General features: G+C 33.2%; 1 long non-coding RNA gene and 1 pseudogene across 1 annotated transcript; one reads left to right on the top strand and one right to left on the bottom strand.

Annotated features, from left to right (window-relative positions):
• Positions 1–488: 488 nt before the first annotated feature.
• On the bottom strand, positions 489–2,567 carry LOC105872570 (CBY1-interacting BAR domain-containing protein 1 pseudogene; annotated as a pseudogene).
• A 4,226-nt stretch (positions 2,568–6,793) lies between these two features.
• Positions 6,794–10,444, top strand: LOC142871396 (uncharacterized). Its single transcript, XR_012919643.1, has 2 exons — positions 6,794–6,925; positions 10,335–10,444. It is a non-coding gene; the product is annotated as an uncharacterized LOC142871396 (long non-coding RNA).
• Positions 10,445–13,705: the final 3,261 nt, after the last annotated feature.

The raw sequence follows: 13,705 nt of genomic DNA, 5'->3' as shown, positions 1-13,705 counted from the left end.
CTTTTTCATGCCCCTTAGGGACATGTCACTTTCTCAGCAAGGTCTTTCCTGGCTACCCTACCTATGAATGCCATACATCCACTCTCATACTTCCGTACTGCTTCCTTGTCTTACATGTCTCTTTAATACTCATCCCTATGTAACATGGGATATATATTTTACTTTTTTAGCTTTTCTTATTCTCTGTGATCCTCAGCTAGAATGTAGGTCCTTGGTGGGGTGGGGAGGGAGTAGAAAAGACTCTGACATGTTGAAGGAACTTAATAAATATTTATTGACTACTACATAAAACACAAGTATTTTGTCACTTACAAGATCACTTTGCTAATTTTATTAGCATAAATTGCCTTTAATTATTTTTCCATTTCTAGTAGGATTTCAGTTTAAGGTTTTAATGTATAAAGTGACTATAAAGTTTTACAATTTAGTAATTCTAGATTTCAAGTTATTTAAGATGAAAGTGGAAATGTGAAGTTTATGTAAGAAAATTAAATTTCTTTTTCCGTAGCGTCTAACTCTTCATCTTCATCATCTTCTGCTTGTTGATCTTTTCTTAGCCAACATGTAGATACCTGTCCTGTTCCAGATACACACTTAGTTGACAGTGATCTCTGAAAAAATGAATTTGAATTTATTCTCACAATATCTCTAAATCTTCATCCTCATCAATCTTTTGTATGTTTTGGTAGGCAGCAGGGTAGACCTCTAATGCTTTTCCCTGAAATAACATTTCAACTGTGATAAATTCTAAAAATATAGTCTTTATATTTTTCATTTTCTGCTTTTCAAATTGTAAATTGTTTTCCCCATATGATGAGTTGTTTGGGTAGCATCCATTATAGCTCTCTGTAATTTGGTTTCTGCCTTGCATTTTTTTAAAGACTGAAATTCAAAGGATACAATAACATGTCCATCAGATGGGTTTCACTGATGAGTTCTTTCTGAGTTAACTGCTTAGCTTCTTGATTCCTTGCTGTTAATGTTGCTTTGAGGTTGTCTCATTTGATTTTTACAATGGTTCCATAAGCTTTCAAAGGTTCAACTACTTTGGCTTCAAGTCTTTCAACACTCTGCTTGTCAATAATCATGAGATATGGCAAACTTATCAGCAAAGTTTTTCAGGCCCTGGCTTTAAATTTGGAGTCTCTGTAGAGGCATATACGTTGATTTCATTCACCAGGAGATCTGCTTTGTCTCGCAGCCTGGCAGTTTTCAGTACGTAGGCAGCAAAGATTTGGCACAGCTTTCCAAAATGCTTCTCCACATTTGTGACAGCATCTTGCAGTTGTCTGGTTTGAGCATCCCAGACACCCAGTCTCCAGTGCTCCTAGGCAACTCTCACTTTGCTAATTTTAAAAGAAATTAAAAGTAAAAACTGATTTAGAAATTACGTATGCAACTTAGTATTTCCTTATACATAATTTGCAAAGACCAGTTAGCTTTAATAAGTACTTATGTTTTGTATTTAACAAATAGGAATAATTTTTATTGGATCATTTTCCAAAACACTGTGACTCTAACTGTGGTAGACACATTCCAAGACAGAGATTTAGTAACAGAAACTTGGGCTGGAGGTCACCTCACAAGAGAAGATTTGCTTATATTCAAAAGATAAGCCAGCATGGCCAGAGCTCATATATTCAGAGCCTGTACTCAGAACCAAGAGAGAAAAGATTGTCACTGGAACTGAGAACATATGTTGCAGATAGTAATAATCAGGAATCTAAATACTTATCCATAAATATAAACTGTTAATCAAGAATCACCAATAATTTGAGAAAAGCTAACACAGGCATAAAAAAAGGACCATCAGGAATCTTCCCAAGTGAGGTATCACAAAAATGGAAGAATAGGCACCACATGTACTCACCATCAAACTGGCACTGACTGATTAACACTAAGGTGCTCACACAGTAGTAATATTCTTTGGGGACAAAGGGATCGCAGGTGGGTAGACTCATAACTAACAAACGTGGTAAGTGTTGTTGTGGGGAAAGGGCACATCTCAAACCATGGTTGAGATGTGACAAAGTCATAACATGTAACCAAAATGTTCGTACCCCCATAATTTCCAAAATTTTAAAAACAGAAAAAAAATACTGAATATAAAATATATTTGAAATCAATTAAGGCTTTTTTATAAGATGAAATAAAAGTGCCTTTTTTAAGAGTTAAAAAAAAAAGGAACGTCAAACTCAACAAACAAAAAGAATTTTACCTTTTGGGAATGGGAAAACAAAATATAGGAACAAAAGAACACTAATTATTATAATTAGTATCAGATATATAGGTAAGATGTATCTTTCTTAATACAACTAGCTTCTATGAAAATGAAACTAATCATTATAAGTTTAAATAAAACAAAATCTTAGTATTGGGGAGGAATAGTAGAAATAACAGGTTTAAACATCAGTTTACTGAGCTGGAAGGTTAAGCTGTGGAATTTTTACATAACCCATACAAAAATCATAAAGATATGAGTAAAGTACAGGAGTTTGCTGCATTTGGTGCCTTTTATTTCTCTTTTTGGGCTTTGAAGATTCCTCAGCTTCACATATGATACGCATTTATGTTCAGCCTTTGGGAGACAGGAGAGAGGAAATGTTTGAAGTCATAAAGGAAACTACTAGAAAGGATTGAGCATAACAGAAGTAACAAAGTAGGAAGACATAGTGGAAGGAAGGAGCAGTTTTGTATTTAAGTAACTGATATACTTATCTTTATTATATTCTTCATCTTATTTTTGTGAAGTATAAAAAAATAGGGTCTATCTTTTCCCTCCATCCTCTGACTCCTGCAGTTAACAATTTGTTTGTAGTTATTTTGAAAGATGCCCAGTAACTTTATGCAATACATTTATATCTCCCCTGATATAGCATCTTCAGACATTCTCTATTATCTCCCTCTATAAAACGTGAGGAACTAGCTAAATTTTATTTAATATTTACTATGTGCCAGGCACTGTATTAACCCATTTATACTCACAGCAATCCTATGAATTATATACTATTATCACCCCCATTTTACAGATAATGAAGCTAAGACATCTAGAACTTAACTAGATCAAGTTTATATAACTGGTCAGTGGTGGACTACATACACTCAGACACACTGGCTTTGATGCCTCTACTTTAACGTCTTTATACCATATGGCTTCTCCATAGGTCAGGGCTATACCTCTATTATAAATCTGTTATTGAAGGATTATGTAAGAATATAGGTACTTCTCTCAATCTTAGCTATGAAATTTTCAGTGTAGTAATTTGCCGTATGTTATAAAATTATTTATAATGGAATTCTGATAGCAATGGTTTCTCAGTACTAATGCGTTGGAAATACTTACTGGATGGATTCTGGTACTGCATGTAGTTTTTTATTAGTAAATAAAAAAACTGTGAAAATAATTCCCCAGTATTGTTAAAGCAATTAAATGGTGAAATAACTTTAGAACATTAATCTTTACTTATAAATAAATTCACCTTGGGTAAACAATACATGAAGATAAAATGATACAGCTTAAAATGAACAATAGGCTTTTATTAAAGTGTCTAAATGTGGCAGTAACTAAAGAGGTCAGCTGGCAACTATACTGTTTTGGAAAGCTACTGACTTTGGGAGTGAAGTGATGTTGACAAAATCACCTCTACTGTTCAGATTTGGAAGTTTGATGGCATCCTGCGTTCACTCTGTAAACAAAAATATCTCGAGGAAAAAAAAGGAAACAAAATGTTTTCCCCTCCTTCCCCAAGTGGCACACTCTCTTGGCTGCAGTCCCACAAATATGTTCATTGAAACAAAACCAAAAAAGTGTTTAGAGCCAGATATAAAACCAAAATTCTCTATAAGAAAGCTGATTCAAAAACATTCGTAGGAAAATGACATGCCTAAAGCTTCTCATAGCTTAATAACATCATCTTTAAATAGACATTTTAAATGTTATATTCAGAATTTGACCTTAACTTTTAAAACATCCAATTTAATTACTTTATGTTTCCGCTACATTAAGATCTGAGAAGAGAAAGTTTAAAATCTTTCTCAAATTCATTCATAAGCACTGTCTTCATTATTTGTCTTTTGTTCTTTCTTTCACTTGCTGTTTAAATAACATAATGTTTGTATTAAAATGTTAAAAAATTCAGTTTCAAAGACATTCATAAATTCATTTTGAAAACTGAAGAGAGTTTTAATATTTTGTTGGGATTCCTGCAATCAGGTAAATATAACCTAAGATTAACCTGATATTCAGAGGCATATAATATAGTTGAAAATACGAGAACAATTTGATAGTTTGGTAGCTTCCTGCCAATCAAGGATATGTACCAGAATATAGAGCAATAATTTGCAAAATATGGGGAAAATTTGAGAGATACGGAAGAAAATTCAAGGATGTCCCACTTCCAAATCAACAGGACATAAATAGATGGTGGCAGAATGATAATTTTTGAAAATAGAAGAAATTTGTCCTTAGTTTTAAAAAGACTTGATTATTCAAACTCCCACCCAAAACGATTGCTGGATGCTATCAGGGTGATAGTCTACAATTCCAAAGAAAAAGAGAAATGCAGTGATACAGAAAGAACAATGAGAGGAAATTTTAAATAATATAGGTATGACATGAACAAAAATTATTAGAAGATGGTGATAGTACAAATTGAGAAGCAGGAAAAAATGTGTCTAGTTAGAATCACCTCTAGATGAATGAAATACTATAGGGATAATCTCTTTTAGGAAATCCATATACCTGCCTTTTTTCTTACCTTCTTATTGAAGGTACACACACAAAAAAGAGCACAAATCAAAAATACAGCTTGCTGGATTTTCACAAAGTGATCACACCTGTGTAACTATTACCGAGGTCAAGAAAGGAAACATCAAGACTGTGGAAGTCCTTTTCTTCTGCTTCATGCCCTTCCCAGTCACTATTCCTTCCCCCTTTCCTGAGAGTAACCACATTTCTCACACTTAGTGTCATAGATGGTTAGTTTTGCTTGTTTTTGCATTCCATATAGCTGAAAATATTTATTTATTCCTATGTATTCTTTTGTCCCTGGTTTCTTTCACTTTCTGCATTCAATGTTATGGTTATGAATTTATCCATGTTATATGAATACTTTATTTTTTTCCTTTTCTTTTTTTTCTGAAGATTATTCTATTGTGTGGATATACTACAATTTATTTATCCTTTCTATGATGGACATTTGGGTGTTTTGTGGCTATTACAAATAATGCAACTAAAGGAAATTGGCCACGGTAAAAAATAATCTTCAACCTCTAGGAAGCTTTGGATAATAGTGTTCAAGAATGAAATAATATTAATGTAGAAAGCAGGTTAAGATCTTCAAATGAAACTCTTAGTAATTTATTTTCTTTTCTATTTTCTTCTATTCCAAATATGTAATATATATTAAATCTTGTTGCTTTTATCTACTTTATTGATGGTTAGCTGCTCAGTTATCTTCTAAGCATTGTTTGTATGTAATTCTTAGTTCTAACTGGAACACCCTTAATGAGAGATAGTTTTGCTGAAGTTGCTTAACAGTTGAGTCCCATAAAGTTAATGATCATCCCAGGATTAAGTTTATCTCAGGAATTTTAGTACTCTTTTTTATTATATTACTGATACTCAGTTTCATCAGATGTGGTTTTTCTGGCTTCTTGCTTCTTGATCATGTTAAATCCTTTGATAGCCTGGTTCCATGAAGATCTATCTTATTTGTTTTCCAGTGCTTTAGAACAAGTAAGAGATACCAATATATGAAAACAACAAGCAACCTTTAAGAGAATGATATTTATCTTAACTTTATAGTATTTACAAACTATCATCTAATGAGGGTTTAACTGGAAAGTATTAAAATCTCAGACCTAGTGGAGAAGACATTACCAGCAATTTCAGAAGTCAAAAATAACATCAGTTTGTTTTAATTGAAATTTGAGTTTTGTTTTCTTTCCTTACTCTGGCTATTGTTTGCTAAGGAGTAAGATATAAAATCACTGAGATTTCTCATTGGACTTATTATTTCTAAAATAAAAATTATTGGACTGTTTCTTCCATAAAATAACACTTCAAAATTTATTAATTGATTAATGTTATTAATACGAAGTTTATAAAGAAAAAACTTTGGTGAGTCAGTTTATTGATTTCATAAAACCTACAGTTTAAAGTTACATTTTGGTTTTTTTAAAATGGAAAATCACAATAGATTTAAAGCTATTGTGGCTTTAAAGCTACTGCAAGAGTATAATGGGCCAATTAGACTCTTAAGTCTAATAAACCAAGGCCCATAGGCCAAAGTCAGCTTGCCATCATTTTGATAACACCCATACGCTAAGAATGATTTTTACAAATGAAAATTTGCAACCAATTTGATATTAGGGAATATTAACTTTGAACCCTAATTAAGCAAAATGTTCCAAAAGAAAAAAAAAAAAACACCTTCCATTCTCATTAGTATATTTTTCAATGTACTCAATTATTATTATATTTTGAATTTTGTCAATAAAGCAATTTGTTGTCTACATTTTGTTAGATTTTCTATAATTTGTTATGTTCTATATAATATCCTCAATTTTGCCTCTCAGCCTGCAAAACCTAAAATATTTGCTATCTGGTTCTTTACAGAAAGAGTTTGCTGATCCCTGCATCATTCTATCACCAAATGCTACCATCACACTAGTGAATTATCAAGATGGAATATATTTGGTATAAAGTCTACTCAATATATTATTGATAATTTTCTTACCAGAGTTGTAATTTTCCTGAACTTATAAATATATCTTTTCTTCTGCAGCTACTATGAATGTAAGGGATTGAAATTAAAATATATTATTTTGGTTCATGTCTATGTAAAAAACATGAATAATTTCTCAACTGTTAACTCAGCATATGTGACCACATTCCAGCTCTGCCTTCTGGCCTGCCTGCAAGGTATGTATCTATTACTGTCATTTGAAGGAAGAGTTGCCTGAATGCCCAGGGCCAGGCACTTTTCTGGGTATCTCCTTTAATCCTCACTCAGGGTTCATGCTCTCATGTCTCTAACTCTGAAACCTGCTCTGTATCATGCTCTCTCCCATTGGTAGAACGACCATGTTGTTTTTTCCTACTTGTGTGGTTTTCATGTTTCGTAACATGACTTATTATCACAGATTTCTTTTATTTCCCTCTCTTATTTACCTATTCCTACTATTTCTTAGCAATCACTCTTAGTAATCCACATGTGGAGACACATATTCATGATAAGGCTTGAGAAGTAAAGGGATTCTGGGACATAAGGATAGGAACATTAATATTAGAGAAAAGTAAAATCGGCAGTGAGGTGAAGAAGGAATCTTCATGGAACTGCTATACTCTTGCTCTTACTCCTTCAACTCTCCAGTCTATCCTTACTTTAAAATGGCCTGATTTGGCCTCATTTTCCTTATTCTTGAAATAAATGGTTTAGACGCACCTAACTGAACACTAGATGTTTTCTTGTTGTTTTGCCTACACAAGACTATGAACAGAAATCAAGTTAAAAAAAGAAAGAGGAAAAGAAAAAGTGTTTGATTAAAGAAAACTCCAGTAGTTTCATGGAAAAGTCCATTTTATAGGAAGCTTTCTAGAAATAATTTCTCATTTAATTTGAAGCAAAACACTATACTAGAGAGAGACATTTTTAAAAAGAAAGAAAACAAAAGGACTTTTCCCTTGAAGAGCTTAGAAATATAATTCTATAAAACAACGTAAGGCTCCTCACAGTAAATAAACAAAATATGATTTACTGGCAAGAGAATACATTAATGCTTAGTAGGCACGAGGTAAAGGAATGATTAGTGTATTATGGCATTAACCAAAGAAATTGGTACTTTTCCCAGGATCTCCTTTTTGCTTTAGGTCTATTCCGGATAACCATAATCAGTAGCATACAGCATGGGCAGGCACCCCCTCTACACCATAGACTAAGCATCCTGGACATCTAGTGGCCACTCCACTCTATGGGCAAACACTAAGATTGCAATTTCCCACACACGTCTCAGTGTCTCTGAAACTCAAGAGATATTTTTGTTTTGTGCCCCAACTAACTGGCGATGTCTACCTTTCACTTCATATAGCTTCCAATCGTGTTTTCTTAGATTTTTTTCCTGTTTTCCATCTTTTCTTTCTAATTTCTGATGAATATCAATTTTTTTAATCTTTGATACTCCTATAGATTACCTTCCACATTGTAGAAGTCTCCCCCACTATATGACTCCCTTTGGACTAAGAAAGAATTGTCAAAGTGGTAAGAAAAGGAAAAATATCAAGTCAGATAATGGAATTTAAGAATGGTGCCTTCAGAGAGAGGGTCAGGATTCAAGAGTGTTCATTTTTGCAGATAAAGACTAAGGAAAGAAGATAGGCTTTGACTTATGAAGGCGACAACATTTTTTTCCATTTTTTCTTTCCATTTCTGATCAATTCTTTTCTATCTTTTTCATTAGTACTTTGTTCACTCCACATTGAGGAAATCCCCACTATCCCACTATCTTCAAACTAAGGAGTTGTTAAAGAGGTAGGACAAAAACCACAGTAGACAAGGTCCATAAACTCTAAGGAAGGTCTCTTCAAGAGTGAGCATTAGGTGATATTTATTGGTATTTGGGCTTATAAGAGGACAAAAAGGAGAGAAATTGAGGGAATAACTTTAGCACAGAGAAGATTTATCACCTATTATAGTAGAAAAGAAAGAGCACACAGGACAAAGATTGAAGATAGGTAAAAGGGAAGGAATAGTTGTGGAGACAGTGGGGGCATACTTCTTATGCTAAAACAATATTGGAAAAGGAAGTACTAGATGAATTTACTTAAATCTTAATGGAGTAGAGAGTTGGAAATTAAGACAAATGAATCCCATCTCACTAAACTAGAAAGTGCCATCAGATTTCATTTGTTTAATTGCTCAGGTAATTCAAGTGAAGTAACATGGAAATGTATATACTGGTTTAAGAGAGCTGACTGAACATTTTGATAGCTTTTATCTTTCCTCTTTACCAAAATTCCATTGAAATGACAGAAGAGATATAAAACAATAATAAATCCATATCAACTTTAGAAAGCAGGGAAAGGTGTCATCAGCAGTGTGAATTTCTGGAAGATGCAAAAGAAATGGGGAAGAAAATGATGTCAGATCCCAACAAAGTTGACCCTGCAGCTCCATAGAGATGGAAAAGATCTTCCAAAACAAAAGAAACCTGGCAATAAGCCCAAGATTAAAGGCTTCAGGAAACTTGGAGGAATAGGCTTTGTCTTGTTGGCCAGTTAATTAATTGTAGAGTGGTAGAACAACATAGAACAATTGCACCACTGTCTTGCTTCCAAAGCAGTTGACACTCTCATGTACAGGATAAAGCCACAGATATGGAAATCCAAATCTGATGTGAGACATTCCCAAAAGAGACTTTGATGGGGTAGAGTCTTCCCTGACTTAATGGGCCTCAAAAGAGAAGGAAGTACATACGCACACTCAAAAGACATCCAACCTATACAAACCAGCCTGTCAATATGCCCAGCACCCATGTAATCATCTTCATCCTCAGAGTCTGGTCACTTGAAATATACTCCAGCTAACAATGCAAGAACCAAACATTCAAGAATAACCAACACAAAGAGGTAGCAAACTTAAAGAAAACAATGTAGCTTTGGGGGAAATAATATTAAGTTGGGAAACAAAGACAATTTCAAAGTTATTTCACTTACTATTTTTAGTGACATTCAAGCAGATGATATATCTGGGAAGAAAAGCTGCTGTGAAAATGAAATGATTCATGACTTTAAAAAAAAAATCAGTCAATATTGAGCTGAATAGTAGAAAGAACACACCAAAGATCAGTTTAGTGAACTGGAAGGTTGGACAGACTAATTTTCACATAACCTCATGTAAAATGAGAAAAAGAAAAAAAAACATAAGAATTTGTTACACTTAACATCCTTTCTTTTTCCTTTTTGGGGTTTGCAAATTCTCAGCCTTGCTGCAAATCTTTCTTGGCCTTTCTTTTTGTCCTGATCTTGCTTTATATCTTCCAGAAATTTCTCATTGTTCTTGTATTCTGGTTGCATACCTCTAACTTTGCAGCATTGCTAAAGATATATTTTTAGATTTATATTTCTACTGTCACTTCAGAGGGACAAGAAATAAGTACTTAGGTTCAATTAGTCACCTTGAGGCACAACAATATAATCTTAAGATTTGAGGGAAGAGCATTTTCTCATTCATTACCTTGGCTTTCTTTTCTTCCCTTTGTTTCTTTTATAGTTGGCCTACTTTTTAGAGTTGCCAGAAAAGGTAGTTTTCTTAGTAGATTTTCTTGTCCACTAGGGTGATATGAAAATTGGTGGTGGTCTCTCTCACTCCAAAGAGAACCTGCAGATTCAGAATATATCTCACTGGGCACTTGCTGGCATAAGACCATATATCAGTCTGTCAAGGTTAGTAGATTTGCTTAACATTTTCTTCTTTTTGTTTTTGTGGCAACTAAGTAAGTATTGAAATAAATTGACTAGTTGGCTCTTTTTTAATAACAAAGTTTACAATCAAAATCATGTTAGTGGTCTCAGTATGCATCTTGACATCTTGAAAATGAGAGACCTTGATTTTGTAAGCAAAAACAAGAAAAATGATCCTATATAAAATATCCTATAAAATATATTTATGTATAATTTCATCTAAAAAATGTTATTCAAAACACATGCTATACAGATTTTTTTATAATTAGCTGAAAATGAATATATATTTATTTTAAAGTATAGTTGTATATGTTTAAAATGATTCCTGGATCAGTTTCTGTAGTGCAAAACTTCCAGTACTTCTTATTTGTTATAGTCTAGCATAGGATATAAAGCAAAGATATTTGTTATTTTTGGTTATTGATTTCTAGCTTAATTAAATGGTGGCCAAAGTAATTTATTGGGTCTTTATGGCTCAGCACATGGTCAATTTTGGTAAATGATCCATATGCACTTACAAAGAATGTGTATTCTATGATCATTGTGTGCAGGGTGGTATACATGCCAATTAAGTAAAGTTTATTAAAACTGTTCTTTATATCTGCAGTCACCAACTCCCAGACCGCGGACTGGTACAAGTCCCTGGCCTGTTAGGAATCAGACTGCACAACAGCGAGCAAAGCTTCATTTGTATTTACAGCCACTCCCTATCATTTGCATCACCGCATAAGCTCCGCCTTCTGGCAGATCACCAGCGACTGTTAGATTCTCATACCAGCGCTAATCCTGCTGTAAACTGCGCATGCTAGGGATCTAGGTGCACGCTCCTTATGAGAATCCAATGCCTGATGATCTGAGGTGGAGCTGAGGCGGTGATGCTAGCGCTGGGGAGCAGCTGCAAATACGGATTATCATTAGCAGAGAGGTTTGACTGCACGATAAATGTAATATGCTTGAATCGACCAAAAACCACCCCTCTCCCTTGTCCGTGGAAAAATTGTCTTCCATGAAACCAGTCTCTGGTGCCAAAAAGGTTGGGGACCACTGCTTTAGATCTTCTATATCTTTGCTGATTTTTTTCTTATTTTCTTTATCAGTAATTGAGAGGGTTGGTTGTATGGATTTGTCTTCTCTTTAAGTTCTGTCAATTTTTGCTTTAGATATTTGAAGCTATGTGAAATCACATTTAGCAGTATTTCATCTTCCTAGTGGATTTCCTTTAGTCACACGTTCTACTTTAATAATTGAGTAACTATACCAACTTTCTTTTGTTTTGTATTTCCATAGCATATCTTTTTCATCTTTTTACTTCTTTTGTCTATCCTTATATTTAAGAAATGTCTCTTATAAGCATCATCTAATTATATTTTGAATCCAATTTGAAAATATTTGCCTCTTAATTGGACCAATTTCTTTAAATGTAATTACTGATATATTTGTGCTTATATGTATCTATTTTCTGCTTGTCCCTCACTTGTTTTATGTTCCATTTTTCCTGCTTTTCAAAATTAAAGGTTAATTAGACATCTTTCATTATTCTATTACCCCAGCCCCTTTATTAGTTTGTTAATTATATATTCTTTTACTCTTTTACTGTATATCCTAAAGAATACAACATACTTCCTGGACTTATTACAACCTAATATAACTTCATGCATTTATACTTCTTGAACAATGCTAGGTCCTTAGAATATTTTAACTTTACTTATTACCATATTTTGTGTTATTGTTATTAATCATTTTAGTCCTACATGTTTTATTCCCCAGAAAACATCATAATTACTGTCTTGTATAGTCAATAACCATTTATATTTACCCATGTTTTTACTCTTTCTATGGTATTTTATTCCTTCCTGATTTCTCTGTTTCTATTAGGAATCATTTTCCTTTTGCTAGCAGAACTCACGTTAGTATTTATTTTAGTGAGGATATACTAGTGAAAATTTCACTTGATTTTTGTTTTTCTGCAAAAGTATTTTATCTTCATTTTTAGAGTGTATTTTTGCTGGATAGAGAATTCAAGAACGACAATTTTCTTTCAGCAGCTTGAAGATATCATTCCATTGTTTATTTTTTATTATTTCCTTCAAGAAGAAGAACATAATTTTTATGGATATACCTTTGAAGATAATGTATATTTTTGCCCTTTAGCTATTTTCATTTTTTTTTTTCCTTTTTCTTTGGTTTTCATAAGTTTTACTATGATGTACCTAGTTGAGGTTTTCTTTCCCTCAATGTCTTTCACTTTGGAAATTCTTTGCCTTAATTTCTTTAATTGTCTCTGTCCTAGTTTTTCTCTCCTACTCCCTCTAGAACTCCAAATACCTTCTTACCATTCCCATATGGCAGCTGTAATCTTTCAGTATTTCTCTTTTTTTTTATTCAACAAGTTTCAGCCCAGAACTTTGTTATTTCTTCCAGATCACTAACCTTCTCTTCAGCTTCCAGTATGCTCCTTAACCTACCTATTAAGTTCTTAATTTCAGTTATTACGTTTTTTCGGTTCCAGAATTTCCATCTGATTTTTTAAAAATAAATTCTAGCTCTTCGGAATCTATAAGTTCTCTACTATATCATCTGTTTTTTAACATATTAATCAGAGATTTTTTTTTATCCAAATGGATAATTACAATAAATGAGTCATCTATGGATCTGGGGTATTTTTTTCCTCCTGTCCTGTTTTGTGTAATATCTGTTATTCATTTTTTTATTAATGCTAAATATTTTGTTAAACTATACTGGTTCTCGATAATGTTACCTCTTTCCATGGATCTTGATGGCTAATAGAGTGTTGGCAGATTACTTTATTCTAATTTTGGGACTCAATTACAGATTTTATAATGCTCAATTTGCTTCTTGTTTATCTCTGCTTTTCAATTATGTGGGCACCAAGGTTCCCAGTTGAGATCTCTGGGTTTTTAATCAGAATCTCTCCCCCTTGGAAGTTTCTGAACTCTAGTTTTTGCCTCTATAGGACTGTGAGACTGTGGAAAACCTTGCTCAGTCCTTCATTGGCTTTCTGCCTAGCTTCCTCTTGTTTTGTGTAACTCAGTATTTTAGCAAATGATTTCTTATTCTTCAGTTCATTTATCTTTTGGAAATGTATGCTTTATTGTTTATACAAGATTTTAAAAAATAATTGCACGCCTCATAAAATACATACTTTTAAAATGTAGTAGCTTTCCTTATCCTCAGCATTTAAAAAAAGAAGAAGCTTCTTCATATAGTCTGCTTTCCCTGGTA

This window comes from Microcebus murinus, chromosome 6 (genome assembly GCF_040939455.1).
Source record: "Microcebus murinus isolate Inina chromosome 6, M.murinus_Inina_mat1.0, whole genome shotgun sequence".
NCBI classification, from domain to species: domain Eukaryota; kingdom Metazoa; phylum Chordata; class Mammalia; order Primates; family Cheirogaleidae; genus Microcebus; species Microcebus murinus.
Note: the sequence above shows the minus strand (reverse complement) of the source record. Positions and strands in the feature narration are given on the sequence as shown.